Here is a 24831-nt window from a genome sequence, read left to right on the forward strand (position 1 = left end):
TGGTACTTTGGCTAAGGATAACTACATGTTGAGGTTGTTTTTAAAGCTGAACTTTATGGATATGTTGGCTAAAATCTCAATAGTCATGAATGCTGAAAATAGTGTTGAAAGATAAAGAATGTAGATGTAGGATCTATTTTTAATGAGTTTACTGAGGCCTTTGTTGCCAAGGCTATTAATTCCATGGGAGATTTATACTCTAGCTAGTCACTATCCAAACACTAAGCCACTTTTAACCAGGTTTCCAAGCCAACTCCTAAGAGTTATTACACTAAATAGGGGGTATTTATCACTAAAATCTTGACTAGACTTCTAAGTATTTAAGCCACTCTTTTGTTATAGTAGTCTAGCTAATATTACATAATGTCTAAGAGCTAAGTAAGCATAGCTAGCCCCTTTTGCTTCCTTTTTTAATAATGACACATGGCTAGGTCTCTAGATTAAACACTAGCATTCTAATCCTAAGCTAGCTATGATTTTCCTCCTTCTTTCAAGGGTGGCCCCCTTATAATTTACTTGTTTCCATCTCAGTGGCAAATTATTCAGGATTTTGTTATTTAACTTTGAAAAAGTTTGTTTTAGAAAGAAGGTCTAGTAGGTCTATAGTCATACACTATTTAAGTTCCTTCTTAAATTTATCTCTTCAACTTTATAAATTAATACCTTTTATTTATTCAAACGTAAATCATTCAAAGAGATTTACTAATGTTCCAAGAACCCATGTTTTAATTTCACTATTAGAAATATCGCCCCTCTCCATAAAACAAAGTTCATTGTTGCTCATTAATATTTAAATATTTAATCTATTTTCACTTGTAATGAAAACATCATACTTTCCTTTATTATAAATTAAATAATAAGCAAGATAAAAACAAATCTCATTTTTTGCTCTCTTGCATAAACATACATAGCTTATTTTCAAAACCCGAAATTTTTCTTTCTAATTAATAAACTGCGTTGTTGGCCCTCCTCTCTTCACCTATTCAATCAACCCAATGATATTTATATAATCAAAATATACAAATTTAGCACTAATGCTAAGGCCTCTTCTCATGCCATCATATTAATTAAATGTAAACTCTAGTTTTGTTTATGAAATATTACATTTTATTTTGCAACTATAATCTATTCTATATTATTCATTCTCATAGATAATAAGTAAACTTGTCAATTCTAAGACTAATAAGAAAGTGTCATGTATTCCTCCCTAATCTCATATAATATGAATCAACATAATGTATATATTTCATTTTGCATACAGTTGGAAACATAACATTCTCATGTAAATATTTCTTTTGAAAATGCATTTAAACTAGTTTCTCTTTCTCTAAAATCTCAAAAACATTACTAAGATTTATAAATGGCATTCTTGACTATTGTGTAGATTATTGTAATTTTTTAACATATATAATTTTCATTAATAAAAATCCTTATTTTTATAAAGAATAATCACTTTTAAATTTTAAAATATAGCACTTTTATTAGAAAAATATCAAAAAAGTGCAAAATTTTATAACTAAGTTTTGATGTATAGATTAAAAATACTAGGAATAATAAATTAAAAAAATTTCATACTGTTATTTGATAAAGCAACGACACACTTGAAAATTTCTCGCGAGTCCTAGTCTGATCTTCATAGTCCAACAATTGAATTTGATATGCTCTCTTGGTCACTTAACAATCACTTCCATTTCTTCCCATTCTTTGCACTTCACAATTCATACTCAAATCATTGTTCTCTACACCCATTGTAACTAAGCTCAAATGATTCTTTTAATTAACCTTTACTACACATGTTAAAAGAAAAATTAAGGAAATTTTTTCCTTCTCTTTGTCAGTATGATAATAGAGGTCAGCATGATCACAAATTTGGATGATTTATTGTAGTCTTGATCACAAGGTGATCCTCCTTGCCCAAGAAAGATTGGAGAATGGTCACATATGGTAATCCTTGTTATGATGAGTCATCACAAGAATGAAAAGGATGATGGATGGAGACAAGGTGATGATTTGAGAGATGATGACAATAATTTTTAAGGGTGGAAATAATGATTAAGAAGATGAGTAGATTGAAGAGGATTCCCTCCTCTCTCCCGCTCTCAATATTGAGAGAAGATGGCACCTCTTCCCCTCCATATGATGGCTCAACACACCCCCCTCTTCATTTCGTTTTTTCTTTTTCTCATCGTCATTTTCTTCTTTCCAAATCTTTAACCCTTGAAGAGTTAACCCATAATCAAAAGAATACCCCCCCTCCTATTCAAACTAAAATTATATGATCTAATGATCACCCCTTGGTCACTATGACAATAGTAATATAAGTGATGAGGGAAGTCTAGATAGATGAAGAGCTCAAAAGGATACAGAGAAAGAATCATTGTTTTTTGCTTTAAGGATCGCTATATATAGAAGCATGTTAGGAAGAAGAGAGGGGCTCCACTGTGAGTTCTTAGAGACAGAACCATATAGGTATAGGTTAGGTGGGAGTTCCATGAGAGCCTGTGGGCTAGTTCGAGAGGTGTGTGTGGATACCTTTTAAAAGTTAAAAGAAAGATACTCCTAGCATGGCGTGTATAAAGACATTGCGCAATTTGTGGAATCATGCAAAATTTACTAAGTGTACTCTATTGTGGGACATAGAGTCGATTGCAGTCAACTTATCCATTTTCCATGCACTATAAATGGATGGTTGCTTTAGTAACAATGCCTATAGGTCAGTGGAAAATGTAGTATCTTGTACTCACACTGTAGAAAGTAACAAACTAGGTGGAGGGAAGAGCTCTTACTATAAATACTATGGAGACTATCTATAGATTTCTCTTGGACAAGCACTACAAGATACAAGCCGCATATTGACGTTCAAAGTGATGAAAATGTTCACCAGAAAAATTTCATGCAACATCACTAAACACGTTGGTATTAGCAACACCATAGAATTGTTGCTATCGACATCACTATTTGCATCGCTATTTGCGATGTAAATAACGATGTAAATAGTGACGTCAATAGCGATGGTTTGCGATGCAAATTGCGACAATAATAGCAATGTATGAAGGTAGATTTGCGATGCTAATAGTGATGGTTACAGGGGAAAAACTTTTGTGGCTACATGTAGCACTATGTGTTGTATTTGGGCCATACATATTAGCAACACCATAGAACTGTTGCTATCGACATCACTATTTGCGTCGCTATTTGTGATGCAAATAACAATGCAAATAGCGATGGTTTGCGATGCAAAGTGCAAAGATAATAGCAATGCATGCAGGTAAATTTGCGATGCTAATAGTGATGGTTACAAGGGAAACAATTTTATGGCCACATGTAGCACTATGTGCTGTATTTGGGCCATACAAAAGAGTTATAGTAAAGTGTACAATGGTCATCAAAACGAAGGCAAGGTGTACTTGAATGCACAAGACTAATATATAAAATAAATACAAGATTGCTTAATGAAAGCACTCATGGAATCGTGGCAAGATACAAAGGAGGATAATAACATAGCGCACAAAAAATGCTTAGTAAATCAAAGGACCAAAAAAGAAGAGGATGTGCGCTCCATGGATCCAAGCGTGAGCTATAGATCCTCGCAATTTGAAAGCTCGTCCCGCCACAAAGGAGCATCAAATGGACTCTGCAAAAAAAGAAACAACTATACATCAGTCCACCATACAATAATGAATTTTAACTAAAATTAGGAACTATGGGCAAGAAAGATGAGTGACTTACTAGGCCACTACATACATACAATCTATCGATCAATGTTGTGAGACCGTGTCTCTCAGCATATTGAGTCTTTAGGCTAGTGGGATCGCAATTTGTAATGGAATGTTGCAAAGAAAACAAAATGCAACTGTTAGATACATGATTGTCACTTTTGTTTAGGGTTCCACAATCTCATCTTGACATAGCTCAGTATACACCGAAAGATCTATACAAAATTCTCCACAAAATGAGGACTCTGCTTCATTTTCAAAAAACCCATCCTCTATCTCCTCTATCTCCATAGGTGAGATGTCGTGGTCCTTCAGGCAGTTCATCCTAGTTTCTTGTATGCCTTCTGCCATTGCCGCTATTAAAGGTGTCTCTTCTACGATTGGTACGGGGGTTCTGGCAAACACTGGGATACTCCTAGATATCATGGGAATGACATACCACCATTGAGGTTGTTGCGGATTAGGGAAAAAATGACCTAATCCATATTACGATTAGTATAAAAGTCCACTTTGAGATTGCTAAAGCGCATCAAGTACTAGGGACGCTTACCTGCTCACACTGATTTGGCAAAACAAATGTATCACTCAAATCGGTACACTTCTTCGTTGAGTCAATCTCAACAAATTCACTCGTTCCTCGCCGAACAGTTGCACCTGCTCCTTCGAGAGTAACCTTGAACCATTGCACATCAAATATGGTAACGGAGAAAATTCAATAGTCCACTGCAAGGATACTCTGTAAACATCCAAAATACTCCATCTCTGCAACTACACGGTTTGGATCTGTGGCACGCCATCCGCTTTCCTGCTCAAACATTGCCATCACTCCACAGTCCATTGTCGAGTGTAACTTGTCGATGTGCTCTACTCTGAAATGACGTCCACGTGACCATGCTGCACTATGGACCTTATACTGGGAGAAGAACAAGTATATTAGTTGCAATTTGCAGTATAGATTGTAATTTCTTGGGATTGCATACCTTGGGATTGCATCCATACCTTGGGATTGCATTCACGTGAGAAGTCCCTCTCTTCTTCAGTAACTGTTTCTCCATCTTTAGATGCTTTGGTTAGGGCCTCATGTAGCCATCTAGTGGACATGAGTAGAGGCATCTCCTCTAAGCCCTTCGGATATCAAATGGGCCATTGCCGTGACTCCGTCAAAAGTCAAATCTTGTAGACTCTCGCTCAGCGTGAGCATCCTCATACCGTTGCAGCCACTTCTCCATCGTAGCGCTATGCAACATACAAAATCGGTTCACCTTGGACTCCATGGATGCATCCATCTTCTTCTCTATTCCGTTTCCCACTAGGACATCTCCATTCAGACGATCATCCTCCTTAACTGACCATATCAAGCCTTTGTCCCGGTCCACAGTGGGACAATCACTCAGAAATGTACACCAAGGCCTCCGACACTAACCAACCTTCAGCTATGCTACCCTTAGCACGAGCCCATTGTCGCACAAATCCCTTTAAGGTCTTCATGAATCGTTCAAGGAAAAACATCCATCGACTATGGACTGGACCTGCAACCTGCAATTCATCTACAATATGCACTAGAAGATGGGTTTGTATCGTGAGCATGCTAGTGGGAGGATACTTCTCCAAAAGACAAGCAGTCTCTACTGCCATGCATTTCGCGGATTCAATCAATGATGTGTGAATCTCTTTTTGGGAGACAAACTGAACCAGCTCGGACAATTTGTAAATGGTTGTCCGTACCTCCGATGTGAGAGACCCCGCGATTGCGATCTGCAATACGAACTGTGAAAACCATGTAATTAACATTGTGTATAAACAAATGGAGATTCTGAAATCTAATATGCAGAATCATGCCATACGTAGCCTCATACCATACATACCTGACACATCTTATGCCAATCATGGGATTTGAGTCCTGTCAGTTGGTCATCCTTTGTGAATGCTGTCTTGAGAGAACGCATTAGGCCAGTCGGCATGCGAAAGGACTTGATGTTTTCCTTTACTCGTTTCACTTCATTGCCAGACAAAACCCAAGGAGCGCGCAGCAATTGCATTCGACCGTTGACGCCACTTACAGGCCAATATGGTTCCATCTTTCCCACTGCTTTTAAATCCATCCTCGCTCCTAGTGTGTCTCGCTGCCCAGTGAGGTGGTCCCATAGCAAGCTACCCACATTCTTAAAAATGTGCATGGGATCTAAAAGGTGGTTAATCTTCAGTTTTTTCCAATAAGTCAGCTCATAGAAAATTGAGAAGCGTCGCATTCCACTGGGAAGCGAGTCTTGGTCCACCATCCTGCGATCAAACCAGCTCAGTGCGTTCATTCTCGCAGGAGGGGGACCAAGAAATCCTTCTCTCATGACATGACCCTCTGGCAAAAAAGCCCGATGTCCCTCAAATACTATCTTCTTCATAGATTTTGACATACGAGAATCCAACCTTGGTCCACACAGAGGACAGGCTTGGTAACGTGATGTGACTAGCCCTGCAGAACACACATGTACAATGAGGCATGTCATAATACCAATATCGCTCAAAGAAAACTAGCAAAATAAGAAAACACGCTTTACCAGAGCATTCTCCATAACCTGGAAAGTCATGCATGGTCCACATAAGAATTGCCCTTATAGTTGCGGATCGCCTACCAATATGTTTGCTCATGTCCTCCACTACAATTCCCTCCCACGACTCCTTTAGCTCATCAATCAGTGGAGAGAGGTAGACATCCTTATTCTTGACTTTGTATCGTCCAGGCACAAGCAAGCTGAGCAAAAGGTGTCCTTTCTTGGTGGAAAGCCATGGCGGTATATTGTAGTTAACAAGGACCACGGGCAAGACCAAATCGTAGATTCCTCGCCTCCTTTGCAAATTCAGGGAAAGTCTCGTCAATGTGATGCCATGCTTCTGAGTCAGCTGGTGTATGCTGTACACCATCAGTAGATTGATTTTCCGCATGCCATGTAGTCAAATTTGCAAAACTCTTAGTCTGAAAAAATGTGATGAACACGTGGTATGAGCGGAAAGTGCCTCAAAACCTTCTGCGGAACAGTCTGTCCTTGCAAGTCATTTCGATACCTGTCCGCACCGCACTTGGGACATGTGGCCAGCAATTCAAACTCTCCCCGGAAGAGAACATAATCATTGGGGCAAGCATGAATGCAATTATAACCCATGCATCAGACCGTCTAGAGTCTGCCGATCGTGCTGAGGTGGAACTGAAAAGCTATGCCTCGACTCCGTGCTAGCTACTCTGGTGAAAAACGCACTAGCTTCGCGTCGATGTCATCATCTGTAAAATCCCGACTCATCTTGCCATTTGTGCCCAAATCCTAAACCTACACATACAAGGAAAAATAACTCAATTCGATAATGAATTGCGAGACAGAATAAAACAAAGACTTAATTTGCAAGACTTCATTTTAAAATAATGAAAAAAATTAGATAATACAGAATACGATACTCCAAAACATACAAACTGTCCTAACTCATTTGCAAAAAGTGGACATGATGTAGTGGGAGGAACGTTTTGTTCAAGTCACTTTTGTTTAGGGTTTCACAATCTCATCTTGACATAGCTCAGTATACACCTGAAGATCTATACAAAATTCTCCACACAATGAGGACTCTACTTCATTTTCAAAAAACCCATCCTCTATCTCCTCTATCTCCATAGGTGAGATGTCTTGGTCCTCCAGGAAGATCATCCTAGTTTCTTGTATGCCTTCTGTCATTGCCGCTATTAAAGGTATCCCTTCTACGATCGGTACGGGGGTTCTAGCAAACATTGGGATACTCCTAGTTGTCATGGGAATGACATACCACCATTGAGGTTGTTGCGAATTAGGGAAAAAAACGACCTAATCCATATTACGATTAGTATAAAGTCCACTTTGAGATTGCTAAAGCGCATCAAGTATTAGGGATGCTTACCTGCTCATAGTGATTTGGCAAAACAAATGTATCACTCAAATCGATCCACTTCTTCGTTGAGTCAATCTCAACAAAGCCACTTGGCCCTCGCCAAACAGGTTCACCCGCTCCTTCGAGAGTAACCTTGAACTATTGCACATCACATATGGTAAAGGAGAAACTTCGATAGTCCACTACAAGGATACTCTGTAAACATCCAAAATACTCCATCTTTGCAACTACACGGTTTGGATCTATGGCACGTCGTCGGCTTTCCTGCTCAAACATTGCCATCACTCCACAGTCCATTGTCGAGCGTAACTTGTCGATGTGCTCTACTCTGAAATGTCGTCCATGTGACCATGCTGCACTATGGACCTTATACTGGGAGAAGAACATGAGATGATTGTTAATAGAAAATAGGATTCCAAGTTTGGAATGAGAAAAAACAAGAGGATATGTTCTTTGGCAAGCTTGATTGGAATTGAAAACAAGAAACTCTATACAAGTGTAGAGTATGTTCAAGAGGACATTGTTTTTAGTAAGCATGATTGGGAAGAAAAAAGAAATTATACAAAAGTATAGATTGTGTTTTCACGGGTCCTTTTCAAAGAAGATTAAAAATAGAAATTATATAGAAGTACATATTGAATATTGTGTTTTATGAGTCTTTTTGAAAAATATTTGGAAGTTAGAACTAGTTCTCAAAAGAGAAGAGGGTAGTATTGCTATAGCTATTTTAGACTTCATTTACACCAAGTCAAAGAGAAGAAATAGAGAAGGGGAAAGGGACTTGAAGAAATATGTCTTGCTTCTCTAGAAGGGGAGGTTTTGAGGTGGAAGATCGCCTAGTTTTTGAATGGTACATTTAGCACTTTGGTATATTCATTGGAAGATAAAGTAAGGCTTCAATAGGTATGAGCAAGGGAGAGGAGTATACAACCGTTATTGGAGAGGAGGAAAAAATGAGGACAAAAGGAAAAGAAATCACAAGCTATAGAAGACATCGTAGCCTACATTAGAGGGTGATATAGTAGCATGTTCAATATATGCAAGGCTATTGAGCAACATTATGAACAATAGAAAATTGGATTTGAGAGCTTCAACATAGTCTCATATGTTATTCAAGAGGAATATAGATCTCATTTAGATGGGAGTTGACATAGGAGGATTCATCTTAGGAGAGCATTATGAAATATAAAAAATACACCCGTCGTCGGTATTAGCATCGCTATTTAGCAACGCAGATACCGATGCTAATACCGATGAAAATAGCGACAGTTATAGACAATTTTCGACGCTAATACCAACGATTGCAGAATAATTTTCCGACGCTGATACCGACGATTGCAGAGAATAAAATGTTTTTGTGGCAGAGCTGCAGATGCAGCCCTGCCACAGTTAGAGCCACATAGGGCTAAGAGACAATTCCTACTGTCAAAGAAGTTAGACAATTGATCCCAAATAATTACAAGACTTTGCAAACAAGTACTTTCATGACATTAATTAACAAAAATGTGCACTGCATTGATAAAGAAAATAACAAAACTTAAATTGAGAAGTGCTACTGCGACAAATAAAATATGGAGTCATTGGGGCAACATAGAAGTCTGAATCATATATACTTTGCTATTACATATGGAGGATAGAGGCCATAATGCCATACATAATACAAGATGGGGAGTAATCCTATGTAGCCTAATCTGCTCTCTACGACTCATCCACATCAGAAAACTCCTCTCGCTGTAGTGGCATATCGAAGGGAGTCTGCAACAGCAAATGCATACATAATTGTGAATACCAAATACCGATCGTGCTGAGGTGGAACGGGAAAGCTGTGCATCGGCTCTATCTCTGACTCGTGCTAGCTGCTCCGATGAGAAACGCGCTAGCATCGCGTCGATGTCGTCATCTGTAAAATCCCGGTTCATCCTGCCGTCCGTGCCCAAATCCTAAACCTACACATACAAGGAAAAATAAGTCAATTTGATAATGAATTGTAAGAGATAATAAAAATAAGACTTAATTTGCAAGACTTCATTTTAAAATAATAAAAAATTTAGATAATACAAAATACGATACTCCAAAAATATACAAACTGTCCTAATCGATTTACAAAAAGTGGACATGATGTAGTGGGAGGAACGTTTTGATCGAGTCACTGTTTAGGGTTCCACAATCTCATCTTGACATAGCTCAGTATACACCGGAAGATCTATACAAAATTGTCCACAAAATGAGGACTCTGCTTCATTTTCAAAAAACCCATCGTCTATCTCCTCTATCTCCATAGCTGAGATGTCTTGGTCCTCCAGGCAGTTCATCCTAGTTTCTTGTATGCCTTCTGTCATTGCCGCTATTAAAGGTTTCTCTTCTACGATCGGTACGGGGTTTCTGGCAAACACTGGGATACTCCTAGATGTCATGGGAATGACATACCACCATTGAGGTTGTTGCGGACTAGGGAAAAAAACCTACCTGATCCATATTACGATTAGTATAAAAGTCCACTTTGAGATTGCTAAAGCGCACCACTACAACAGAAACGAGGCATAGACGCGCAAAGTCGGGCGCGTCTATCAGAGCGTCTATAAATGCGTGTAAACGTACGTGTAAATAGATGCGAATTTTGCGTCTATATATATATCCGCACAAATAGACGCTAATATTGATGCACTATCAGACGCACAATTATTTAACCACCTAAAATTAGCAATTCACATAATTGAAAAACCAAAGTTAATAATTATTTAACCACCTGAAATTGATTCTTGAGCATGCACATGTACGCATGATAAAAACCATAGAATTAAGAATACACATTGAATCATTGAATTAAAACAATAGAGTTAATAATTTCTTTGTCATTGCTCTCTAATGAATGACAGTTCCTCCAGTTGACAAGCATGATATAAGTAATTAGCGGCAAGCGACAGAAACCTTACAATTAGTAGCAAGCATTGCAATATGTATCTCGTAATTTCTCTATGTACTTGAAGATGATAAAAGATACTTCCTTTTTATTATGAAAAATTCAATGCTTGCTTTAAAATTGACTATTGATTCTTGAGTATGCACGTGTGCACATGATAAAAAGCATAGAATTAGAAATATACATATATTGAATCAATAAGTAAATTAAGTATATTACAGTGAATGATCCATCTCATCTTCAATGAGATCAGCCCTTGCTAAACTATCTATTTCTAGGTCTATGTTACCAAGAGGTAACGAAATAAATAAGTCTATCCCACTATCAGATGTCCAAATATATTGCTCAATAACTTCATCAATATCATCGACAATCACATCATTGTCTTCTTCTATGTTTCCTTGAATATCATCGCAAGGTTGATCTTGTACTATATCACACATATTATCCATTATGGTGTCATCATACACATCATCATTATTTGTTGGATTGTCATCTGCTATCTCCATGTCGGTAATATTACCATATATTGGTTTTGAACAATTAGATATAGGGATGACATACCACCATCGGTTATTGTTTACCATTGGATGATACCCAACCTGTATTTGAAAAACAAAAGCAAAAAACTTAAGTACTTATTATATTGTGTATATGTATCATATGTATACATATAAAAAAATTAGCCTTTGCATATATACCTGCTTGCATTGTTGAGGTAGTACTAATGTGTCATTCTTGTTTTGGTGAAATTTTGTAGAGTCAATGATTACAAAACCACTTGGATGACGTCTGATAGTGCAATGCTCACCATTTGTTACCACTTCTTTAAACCACTTCACATCCAATACATATATAAAGAATCGTCTGAAGTCAAGCTTCAGAATATCTTAGATCAAGCCACAATAACCTTCCATGGTACCATTGGCAGCCTCGAAGTGAGAAAGGACACCACAATCTTGGGTATTTCTCTTTTCATCTATACGTTGAGTTTGAAGATGTTTAACGTCACACCAAAGTGCATTGAATAATGTGCACTAGTAGTCAAAGATAAAAGATCAAACATGTCAATTATTTATATAAAATAAAACTTATAAAAACAAATTAATTGATAGTATTTCTCACCTTTGATAAGCAACCTCGTGTGTATTCCCACTCTTCTTGAGATATATTGATTTTCTCCTGTTTTGCCATTCTCTCCATTTTCTCATGTAACCAATCTATGTCAATATGACGTGGGAGCGCATTTAGATGATCTGAAAATGAGACATTACATCCATATCTAGTGCGAAATTCTTATCTTTTTCTTTTTCTTCTTGCCCTTGCTTCATTATATAGTGTCACCCATTTGCTCATAACATCACTATTGAGCACACAAAAACTATTTAACTTACAAAGTTCTTCTTTTGTTAGCACTTTACTCATTCCTTTTCCTTGAGGTACTATACAGGTCATCCTCAAGTTTTCATCATCTTTCCATAGTCGTGGTTGAGAGGGATCCACTTCAGTAAGATATTCAGAGATATAAACAAGGGATGATTGCACTAACCAATCCTCACCCATACTTCCCTCAGGCCGTGCTTTTTGCCTCACAAAATCTTTCAAGGTTTTCATGAAGCGCTCAAGAAAAAACATCCACCTTACATGAACTGCCCCACAAAGTGTGATCTCATCAATCAAATGTACGAGTAAATGTAATTGAGTAGTCAAAATGGCTCCCTTGAGACATCTCATACATCCTTTGGGTGTTCGAAAGCTATATATTTGTTCCTTCACTATTTTTTCCTCATTCTTTGACAATATCCAAGGTGCATGGGGTAGCTCAATCTTTCCTCTGGGTCCAATCCTACTCAACCACAAAAGGGAGTTTCATGTACGTTGATATATAATTCTTGTAACATAGACTAGCAATCTTAGTGGTAAAAAAATACAATGAATACCAGTGATTTTTCTTGGTCCCATTCTCCATACAAGCTGAGGTGTGACATTGCAATTCGACGTGCTCGAAAAATACACCCTCAACAACGATCACACATGCATTTAATTTTTCGTCATAGCCATGCATCTCGATTATGAAGACGCAATGTTTCATCCTCACTTGAGGATGTGCTCACTGACTCACCAGCTTGCACCGCACTAGGTGATGACAACGTCGACATGATTAAACCTAATTCATGACAACATCAAAATATTTTTCATTCATATGTTTACATAAGATCTTAATTTTAAATACACAAAAATCATCATCTTAAAACTTATCTTAACTTATCTTAACTTATTAAAACTTAAGAAGAATTCACTATCAAAACTTATCTTAAAAACAAAAAATTATGATAAATCCCAAATGCGTGTCTAAATCTGTGTTTACCTATGCGTCTATTTTCGCGTCTATCTGAAAAATAGATGCACATAGACACATAAAAATAGACGCACACGTCAAAATTCAAACCATACTTAAGTCATTTCTTTTCAAACTGCGCCTTTCCTTTCTTGCATTTTTTACGGTTCTCAAGCTTGAGTTAAGCCGACATGCAGTCTCTTCATGCCTCATCTCCTCATGACTCACCTCTTCTTTCATTTCAAACACACAAGAAGGGAAAAAGGAAAGCCAAGGAGAGGAAGAAAGAGAGAATAAGAAAGAGGAGAACAAAAAGAAGCAGCAAGCAAGCAAACAAGCATCAAGGGAGGGTAACTTACCAAGGAGAGGAAGAAGGAGAAGGAGAAGCGCCACCACCCGCCACACCAAAAACCCAAGGTGAGTCTCTCTCTCTCTCTCTCTCTCTCTCTCTCTCTCTCTCTCTCTTTGTTTCTCTCTTCCTCTCTTTGCTATGTCTGTGTATTTAGGATTTATTTGTGATTCCATTATGTATTGCATTATGTAAATCATCAATGGCTGTCGTCGGCCTGAAATCGGCCGACCCAACGCGTCTGCTAGCGCATCTACATCTCAGTGTAGACGCGGACATAGACGCATAAAAATGTCTCCTCTCAAAGCATCTAAGAGCACGTCTTAGAGCACGCGTGCTGGCGCGTGTGCTCTGGAATGTATACGCGATGATACACACACTGCAGAGAAGGTTGACCTGCAGTCTACACTCGATTGTAGATGCACATTGACTTGGGATGCGCGTCTGGCAGCACGTCTGTGCTGCACGTTAGATGCGCAAATAGACGCGCTGGACAGACGATGAACTGCAATGTTATATCAAAGGCTTAAAAACTGCAATGTAGTGTTTTTCTATGCAATAGAAAAGCTATGCTACAATTTAGGACACCCTAGTCATAGTCTTTTATAAATTTTCCTATATTCAAGTTTATAAGGCTACAATCAATAATAAATACTTTTGAGCAAGGTCCTATTGTGTGACATCACCTAGAGCAGAATCTTGTTGCGTGGTATTGATTAACTCCTAAATAGAAGTCTAGTTAGATCTAAAAGTGACAAATTAGGAAATGGTATACTTTTATACACATTTATACAAACATTACATTCTTTACATAAAGTGAGATTGAAACTTGTGTGTTCTACTCCCAGAGATCTCGTGAATTAGAGCCCTCACCTAGGCATATAGGCCTCAATGTGCCCTCTACTCTATGGATAGTCACTTAAGTGTTTATCAGTTTTGTTGTTTAAGAGAAGCATTAGCACTTAAGTGTTCTACTCAATGTATAAAGAAAGCTATTTGAAAATGTAGGTAATATATGATTTTTTGTATGCAAATAAATTTGTCTTTTTCCTGTGTTTTTTTTGCAGATGTCATATCTTGGTTCATCTAGCAATGACCCAGATGTGGATCGCATGAATGATACATTGGCCTCCTTTGGCAGGGGGATCAATGCATTTTTTGAAGGTTTTCCTAGTAGGAAAGACTTCATGGGAGAGATGACCAGACACCTTGGCCACTCTCCCACAGCGGACGAGGTGTTCAGTGTCATGTCTGGGACACCTCTAGCATCTTTGCCTGGCACTACTTCCCAGACTCCACATGCAGGTACTCCACATACAGGTACTCCATATGCAAGTACTCCATATGCAGGTACTCCATTTGCAAGTATTCCACGTACTCCATGTGCATCGGCTGAAGCACAAGCATATGTAGAAGCACGTGCATCTGCAGAAGCTCGTGTGTCCAGCGAGGCAGAGGGCAATCGACAGAGAGGGAGGAGGGAGAGTCGAGGGGGAGGACGAGGGTTGTGTGGGGGTTGCCTAGGAGGTGGCGAGCGATCACCCTCACCAATAGATCATGTAGAGGAGGTTGTACGCCATTACTATAGAGTTATAGATGTCGGTGGCATATTTCATGATGATGAGGAAAGGGATGTAATGGCGTACATGAGGAGCATCATGCATACGACGTATAAAGATTGTTTCATTGCCTTGAAAAATCAGAAAAGTGGCTTGTGGCAGGAGGTGTTGAGGGCAGTCCATAGGAGGTACCCAAATCCTGAGGGTCAGCGATTCTCAGATGATTGGGGACGTACAAAAGTGAGGGATATGCTTCACAACAAAAGATCCCACCTCATGACACGGGCCAAGGACTCAGTGCGGAGGCTGGAGGAGGGGCGTGGAGCCTACAGCCAACCACCTATGTGCCACCGCATAGAGTGGAAGAAAGCCAAGAAGAAAGCAACCGAGAAAGTGAAGAGTCGCCAGCACGTAGAGGCATGACGGATCCAAATGGAAACCATGGGATCCTCGCATTACGGATCGGGCGACAGAGAGTCGTGGGAGGCAGAGTTTGTAAGTATATTTTGATTTCTAGTTTTTTTAAATTTATATTTCTTTAAACTCTTTATATATTTTAGTATAATATATTGTGACGTGTAATTTTTTGTATATCTCTAAATGTTTTGCAGACTACCATCGTTGGTAGGACACCTACCCCTAGAGAGGTAGGTTACCGTCGAGGCCATAACTGCGCAGCGACATGGCTTCACTTTTATGAGGAGGGTCTCATCACTGAGGACCAATACAACCGGGCCATGAGGATTCGACAGCCAGAGGAGGTATGTTTTTCTTACTTTCCTATTAAAAGTATAACTAATTATAACTTTTTCTTCACCTTGTCTATGTAAGCAACCCTGATCTTTTGTGTGTGTAGGCGAACCCGGATGTGGAGCATAGCGAGAAGGGAGATAGCAACGCTAGTAGCCATGGTGGTACTAATGAGGATGTTTCCTCTTCAGATTCGTAGAGGAGCACCATACCTCCTCATGAGGCCTTCTTTTCTTGTATATATATGATATCTCTTTGAGTCTACTACTTGCGGCCACGCTTTAGGTCGTAAGCACTCAAAACTTCCCTTGTAACTGCTTTGATATATAATGAATACATGGACTTTTACTTTCAATTCTCGTACCCGTAAGATACATTGTCTTTTTTCCAAATACACAATCTTTGGTTTTTTTTTTCCAGTTCTATTTTTCGCATCTATCAGCGCGTCTAAATTGCAGGTAATTCGCGTTTATTCGCACGTCTATATTGCAGACTACACGCGCTCATACACGCGCTGCATAATTCAAATTAAAAAAGAAAATTAATATATTTTTTTAAAAAATGATATTTTTTGTTTTCCGTTCGCGTCTATCAGTGCTTGTAAAAGCGCGTCTAAAAGCGTGTCTATATGCGCGTGTATATGTGTGTCTATTGCGCGTCTATTTGTGCGTGTAAATTCGTCGATATATGCGATTATAGATGCGGAATGATATACACACAAATAGACGGGCAGATAGACGCGCCCGTAAGTTTTTCTCTGTATTCAAAAATCGTGTCTAAATGTGCGTATATGAGGTCTTTTTGTTGTAGTGATCAAGTATTAGGGACGCTTACCTGCTCACAGTGATTTAGCAAAACAAATGTATCACTCAAATTGGTCCACTTCTTCGTTGAGTCAATCTCAACAAATCCACTCGGCCCTCGCTGAACAGTTTCACCTGTTCCTTCAAGAGTAACCTTGAACCATTGCACATCAAATATGGTAACGAAGAAAATTCGATAGTCCACTGCAAGGATACTCTGTAAACATCCAAAATACTCCATCTCTGCAACTACATGGTTTGGATCTGTGGCACGTCATCCGCTTTCCTGCTCAAACATTGCCATCACTCCACAGTCCATTGTCGAGCGTAACTTGTCGATGTGCTCTACTCTGAAATGACGTCCACGTGACCATGCTGCACTATGGACCTTATACTGGGAGAAGAACAAGTATATTAGTTGCAATTTGCAGTATAGATTGTAATTTCTTGGGATTGCATACCTTGGGATTGCATCCATTCCTTGGGATTGCATCCACGTGAGAAGTCCCACTCTTCTTCAGTAACTATTTCTCCATCTTGAGATGCTTTGGTTAGGGCCTCATGTAGCCATCTAGTGAACATGAGTAGAGGCATCTCCTCTAAGCCCTTCGGATATCGAATGGGCCATTGCTGTGACTCCGTCGAAAGTCAAATCTTGTAGACTCTTGCTGAACGCGAGCATCCTCATACCGTTGCAGCCACTTCTCCATCGTAGTGCTATGCAGCATACAAAATCGGTTCACCTTGGACTCCATGGATGCATCCATCTTCTTCTCTATTCCATTTCACACTAGGACATCTCCATTCAAACGATGATCCTCCTTAAGTGACCATATCAAGCCTTTGTCCCGGTCGACAGTGGACAACCACTCAGAAATGTACACCAAGGCCTCCGACACTAGCCAACCTTCAGCCATGCTACCCTTAGGATGAGCACGTTGTCGCACAAATCCGTTTAAGTTCTTCATGAAGCGTTCAAGGAAAAACATCCATCGACTATGGACTGGACTTGCAACCTGCAATTCATCTACAATATGCACTAGAAGATGGGTTTGTATCGTGAGCATGCTAGTGGGAGGATAGTTCTCCAAAAGACAAGCACTCTCTACTGCCATGCATTTCGCGGACTCAATCGATGATGTGTGAATCTCTTTTTGGGAGACAAACTGAACCAACTCAAAAAATTTGTAAATGGTTGTCCGTACCTCCGATGTCAGAGACCCCCCGATTGCGATCGGCAATACAAACTGTGAAAACCATGTAATTAACATTGTGTATAAACAAACGGAGATTCTGAAATCTAATATGTAGAGTCATGCCATACGCAGCCTCATATCGTACATACCTGACACATCTTATGCCAATCATGGGATTTGAGTCCTATCAATTGGTCATCCTTTGTGAATGCTGTCTTGAGAGAATGCATTAGGCCAGTCCGCGTGCAAAAGGACTTGATGTTTTTCTTTACTAGTTGCACTTCATTGCCAAACAAAACCCAAGCAGCGTGCGGCAATTGCACTCGACCGTCGATGCCACTTACAGGCTAATATGTTTCCATCTTTCCTACTGCTTTCAAATCCATCCTCGCTCCTAATGTGTCTCGCTGCCCAGTGAGGTGGTCCCATAGCAAGCTACCCACATTCTTAAAAATGTGCATGGGATCTAAAAGGTGGTTAATCTTCAGTTTTTTCCAATAAGTCAGCTCATAGAAAATTGAGAAGCGTCACATTCCACTGGGAAGCGAGTCTTGGTCCACCGTCCTGCGATCAAACCAGCTCAGTGCTTTCATTCTCGCAGGAGGGCAACCAAGAAATCCTTCTCTCCATACATGACCCTCTGGCAAAACAACTCGATGTCCCTCAAATACCATCTTCTTCATAGATTTTGACATACGAGAATCCAACCTTGGTCCACACAGAGGACATGCATGGTAACCTGACGTGACTAGCCCTACAGAACACACATGTACAATGAGGCATGTCATAATACCAACATCGCTCAAAGAAAACTAGCAAAATAAGAAAACATGCTTTACTAGAGCATTCTCCATAACCTGGAAAGTCATGCATGGTCCACGTAAGAATTTTCCTTATAGTTGTGGATCGCCTACCAATATGTTTGCTCATGTCCTCCACTACAATTCCCTCCCACAACTCTTTTAGCTCATCAATCAGTGGAGAGAGGTAGACATCCATATTCTTGACTTTGTATCGTCCAGGCACAAGCAAGATGAGAAAAAGGTGTCCTTTCTTGGTGGAAAGCCATGGTGGTATATTGTAGTTAACAAGGACCACGGGCCATACACTATAGGAGTTGGAACGTAAACCAAAAGGATTTACCCCATCCATGGCAAGACCAAATCGTATATTCCTCGCCTCCTTTGCAAATTCAAGGAAAGTCTCGTCAATGTGATGCCATGCTTCTGAGTCAGCTATGGTGTACGCTGTACACCATCAGTGGATTGATTTTCCGCATGCCATGTAGTCAAATTCGCAAAACTCTTGGTCCGAAAAATGTGACGAACACGCGGTATCAGCAGAAAGTGCCTCAAAACCTTTTGCGGAACAATCTGTCCTTGCAATTCATTTCGATACCTATCCGTACCGCACTTGGGACATGTGGCCAACAATTCAAACTCTCCCCGGAAGAGAACATAATCATTGGGGCAAGCATGAATGCAATTATAACCCATGCATAGCTTTCGCAGCACTTGTCTTGCATCGTCACGAGACTCAGACATCGTGTTTTGGATAGGAAAAATATAAGATTTCAACGTTCTACAAATTGCAATGAAGCACGTTATTAGAGTGCTATATAGCACATTTTAATGGCTTTGAATAAAGAATCATACACATCATAATATACCTTAATAGCTCTATCACACTCGCATCGCTCCATCCATACTTTGTTTGTATGCTCAACAATGTAAGAAGTGTCTTCAAACGGGATTCCCGACTCCCATCATACAATGGAATGGCAGCTTCCGTAATTAAAGGATCTTGGGATTCCGAGTCCGTCGGAAGAAATCATTCGATCATGTCCTCTAACTCCGGCTCCAAAAAAGTAGGAGGATCGTCCATGTCTCCAGCATTCTCACCCATAGAAGGGGGTTGAGAGTTATCACCTTCTATGAGATAGTTAGTTATCTCGGAAGGCATTTGTATAGAGCGTGGACGAACCCGTCTTACTGGACGCAAGAGATCTGTGAACTGTAATGTATCGACATGGCCCTGACCCTATAAAGGACGTTAAGGAGCTAACTTCTAAGATAACCCCAAACTGTTATACTTAAATCAGTTACATGTCATATAGTACGTAATGAGAGAGAACTTACCGCAATCTCGTAATTCAAGACTGCTTAGTCGATTATCTCAACTCAAAACTCTCCATACCATTGCACATGCTCTATGGACAAACAACGTTTTCGACGAATGGCCAATTTGCTTTGCGTGCATCGACAGGGGACACGTTGATTGAGCCAAGCCTCATGATCACCACCATGTTGGTCGTGAGTGCTAGACATCCTGACCGCGATGTAATGGAATGATAATTTAATAAAGATTCTATATTGTATATTGGGACCACTCCACTGTATATATTTTAGGTCCTTTTTCTTAAATTTTCATACATATCTCTTTGAGTTCGTCTCTAAACTTATCTATCTTTGAGGTCGGCTCTAAACTTATCTATCTTTGAGGTTAGCTCTAAACCGTCCTCACACACATACATTTTCGTACCTACATTGTAAAGAATAAAAACCAACACAAGAAAATTTTTGAAAACACTCGCTTCCATTTCTCTCTCTTTCAATATTTCCTAACCTACATTGCAAAGCAACACAAAGATCGAAGACAAACCAACACTTTCTAACCTACATTGCAAAGCAAAACAAAGATTGTAAAGAAACCAAAACAGGGCATATCGTCATGCTCTCTTCTTCTTCCACGACCTCTTCGTTCGGGCGACACTCCTGTCCTCGCGTGCGGCTCACGGCTTGCTTCCTTGCTCACCTCCCTCTCTTGCTCACAATCCTTTCTTTCTCTCTGCCTTCGCGCGCTCATATGAAACAAATGTTCGGGTTTCGGTGAAATTTTACCGCAGTAAGTCATGGCTATTAGCATCAGTATCTACGTCTTAAAAAATGTGGGTATTTGTGTCGCTAAAGGTATCTACGTTTTTAAAAACGTCGATATTTGCGTTTCTCAATACCAACGCAAATACCGACGTTTTTAAAGATGCAGATACCAATGATAATACCGAGGCTAATACCGACGCCGAAAAGAAAACGTCGCTAGTTAGCGTTGCTATATGTGTGTACCCTTGTAGTGCATCTCGAAATCTCATATATACACTTATTTACTATTCATGTATATATTAAGCAATTTTTGAAAAATCCATGCAAAGAATCCATCTTAGTGCTTTCCTTCTACAATGTGTTCTTTTTAATTATCTAATTTTTCATCATCTTTAGTTGGACACTAGAAGATCATTTTTGGATAAAATGAATCCTTCGAAATCATCATGGCTACTTTCATTTCTGCATATCCTCCTTGAAGTTTATTTACTCCAAGCTATGTGCCTCTCCAAAGTACAACAAATTTTTCAAATTCTTATTCTAATATTCAAATACTTAACTCATATGTATATCAAGGTTTTATCCTAGGACCTAGAAGTTTTTCTTAGTGGTGAAACCTTAGAAAAGAAGATAACATTCTACTAGTCTGGAGATATATTTGAGTGGAAAAATATCAAAAGTCTTAATTATGAGCTATGCATCACAATGTGGAGGTTAACTTTTATCTCTTCTTCTTTAAGATTCGAATAAATGTCATGCTAGAATAAGATCTAAATGTTTCTTAATTATAATTTTGCCTTAAGATAACTAGTTTGCAATAATATCTCTATAAGAAAAACATTAAAGAATACAAAAATTTCAAACATGCTTAAAGGAACACATTTGATAGATAATAAGCTACCATGAATCATGCCTATGTGAGCCAATAGAGCCTCAAACTTTGAGAAAAGCCAAATATCAACACAATAGAACCAGATTGAGAGAATACGAAAGTTGAATAATGGTCTAAAGTGTGTGAAGCATATAATTTAACACTAGCGAGGCATACTTAATTAATTGTCTAATATGTTGCACAAAGGGTTATGCCAAGATCTAACTTCCAATTGCACTAATATTCTACATTGATGAATGATCTTGGGATCAACAACCATGGTCTGGTCTGGCAATAGCTTAATCCTACGTATGAACCAATTCTCGTTTAAATTTTTATCCAAACCTTTAATACAATTTCAGATGGATTTTTGGAGTGGTTGCTTGGCTTTGTTGATGCAATGTTTCTAGTCTCGATAACAAAAGCTAGAAATTCAATATGGAAGATATTTTCAAAAGCATAGTATAGTAGCAAATGCAGTGGTTCTTCTACAAGATATTGAAAGCTCTGAAATTTACTTGGTCCTAATATATTATTGCTTCGTTTGAGAAACGTTAATACATAAGAAAGTGGACTCTAAGCCAAAATAAAATGCTCTTCGTACTCTTTCACGAAACCATGTCCATGACTTGGAGAATTACGTTGACATTCACACAATTAGGGTTTAGAAGGAAGACCAAGACACGATGGAAGGCGTTCGGTACGTTCAAGTGATACCATCAATCGGTTAAGTCCTAGCACTCCGACAGAATATCACTTGGAGAAGCCGGCGGAATATCCATTATCACAAAGCATGAAAGAAAAACCAGTTGAAATGAAGGATGTTCAATACAACCAGATAGAGTGGCACTCTTCCGTACGGCAACTGCAAGCTCGTTGCCAAACCGAACAAACAAACAATCTAAGACTGACAGATTTTACACCATGGCCGGAGCAGGAGCGCTGGCTGGGCCGACGTTGTTGCAATACTTCTCGACCAAAGGGCACCGGCAGTATGGATGAGTGGCAGGTAGCTTCGTTAGTTGATCTGGATCACTAGCTGCTGCTGAGACGCCATCATGCACCGCAGCAGGAGCCTTTTCGCAAGAGTCCTTGAACAAAGGGCATTGGCAGTGCACCTTGTCCGCCGTCACCTCCAGCTGCTTAATCTGCATCTCATCCACCACGTCGGCCGCTGTAACAACACACAAGAAGGGAATGGAAGCGCAGACTTAATAAGTGCTAGATGAGTCACGATTATTTGCCCAAGAATGCAGCCTATTACAGTGCCATAACGCGATTAACAGAAGACAGCAAATTGAACGATGAGTGTAATAACATATGCTTTCGGTGACACCAACACTACTGATAAAGAGTACAGACAGGAGAACGCAAAATCGAGAGAGAGAGAGAGAGAGAGAGACCTTTGGCGTCCCTGAAAAGCTTCGCATCGGCTGTACTACGCCCGCCAGCCACAACATGTAGCAGGATCATCACGAGGGTAATGGTAGGGATGAGAGTAATGGTCGACATGATGGCTCGCAGTGATTTCTTACTTCCACAAGTCGACTATGCAAAGATCGCTAAACACCGCAGGTACAACTATAACTTCACAGCTCAGGTGCATATATAGTAGCCGCATGCTCTCGAACCGCGTCTACTTGCGCCCTACTCGAGTCTCGATCCGTGTGCCGCCTGGATTCTCCACCCTCCTCGTGTTTGTAGCCTCGCGTACGCATTTCCATGTTTTGTTTTTCATGGAAATCTTTGTGTAGGAGAAGCTATAAGCCTGTACCGTCAGTTCATCACGTTGACTGTGTGGGGATTCGGGAATTCTATTCTCTTCCACTTGTGGTTAACTCACCCTCCTCAAAGACTAGTAAGGGGGAATGCGGCATGGGGGTGGTCCCATCTAGTGTTTCAAACACCCTCGAAACTAAACAAGCTAAGACAATGCATAGCCTAGCATAGTAAACTAATTCAGCTTTCTTCACAAACAGGATAGATAGCGCCATTATATTCTACTCTCATTGGGCTCCTACATTTGTGCCTACACTTCTCGCCTGCCCCTCCACTATCTCCTCTATCACCTAGCACTAAATCTTGATCATGCTGCGAGACTTTGTAGGTTAGACAAGGAAAGCAGAAGAGAAGAGAAGAGGTGGAGAAGAGGCTCCCACACTCACCCTCGCTATATCATCCTCTCAACTCTAACACTCACTACCTTGGCCTCTCATCATCATTGTCAACCTCTCTCACATAGTAATGATGGACGTATAGACTGAGAGATGTATTTTCTTGGCCGATAGCCCAAGTCCCATTGTTAGAAAGATGCCAAAATAGATGGATTCATTGTTAACACTACTTTTAACGATGATGTGGGTATACTCAAATTGGTGCCACCTCATATAAAGAATAGTAGAGACTTAGGTTTATCCTCCTAGGTAATGCCTAATACTTCATCACATGTGCTAGGGTTTACCCTCCTATTTAATGTCCCATACTTCACTATCCAAGCCAAGGTTTAACCTTCTAGATAACATCTAATACTTTAATATCCCATCCACGCTGACTATATGAAGTAATGGTGAAGGGATAAGAAATATTATTGATGAAGAGGCAGAGGGAATCACAAATTAGATGGTAAGAATTATGAATTTGGTGAGATGCTATGAAAGTGAGGGTTCTTGCATAGGTCTCAAAAAGTGACACGACTACTAGTTGAGATGGTAGTTGGTGAATTGTGTTTTCTTCCTAATTAATGTATGTTTGTTTCTCCTATATACTAGAGTGGGTAAGTAAGGAGTTTTAGGTAGGTTAAAAAATAAGAGACAGTATGATTTTCAGTTTGTAAATAGGTTGGAGAATGTTTGGTTGATCAAAGGTGGAGTTTACAAAATGGGACAAATATTATGAGAATGCATGATTTTTCCGCTATGTTGGGATGAATTTCTAGCACAAAACTATAAAATTTTAAATGTATGGGCTATTTCTTGAGTTTTCATGTTCAAAAATTTAGTCCAATGGTCAGCAAAACCTTTGAAAAATAGCCTTTAGGTTTAAATTTGCCGTTTATTTTTATATTGGAACTAGGAGAATAAAGGTATGAGTGACTAGTGAAGGAGTTATGCAAGAGCATTATATACATATCATAATAGTGATGTGCCATTAGATATGTAAGCGAGTGCTACTTAAAAAGGCCATTAAAAATCACAAATTTAATAACCACAAAGTGTGGTACTTTGCACATGCTTGATTTAGTCTCCTGTTCCCATTTCTCCCTTTTCCCTTTCTTTGTTGATGTTTCATGAAAGGTGCCATAAAAAGTCATTTTATCTACCATTCATATTTATATTATAGGAATTGAAGCAAAAGGAACCATAGAGACTATACAATGAGATCTTAATGGTGATGTGAAAACATAAACAAGTAATTGCTTGGGAGAGCCAAATGATAATGATAACTAAGTTTGAGTTAAGTAGCTCATTAGTTCTATTTACTTTGATATCCACAATGTCTATAACACTTTCTCTGGAGGTAAAAAAAGTTATGTACACTGAGAAGC

General features: G+C 39.3%; 1 pseudogene; it reads right to left on the reverse strand.

The window, feature by feature from the left end:
• Positions 1–17671: 17671 nt before the first annotated feature.
• Positions 17672–22799, reverse strand: LOC148018735 (uncharacterized; annotated as a pseudogene).
• Positions 22800–24831: the final 2032 nt, after the last annotated feature.

The sequence above is a fragment of the Lygodium microphyllum genome, chromosome 20 (assembly GCF_053477565.2).
Source record: "Lygodium microphyllum isolate KBCC chromosome 20, Lygodium_microphyllum_v1.1.10, whole genome shotgun sequence".
Taxonomy (NCBI): domain Eukaryota; kingdom Viridiplantae; phylum Streptophyta; class Polypodiopsida; order Schizaeales; family Lygodiaceae; genus Lygodium; species Lygodium microphyllum.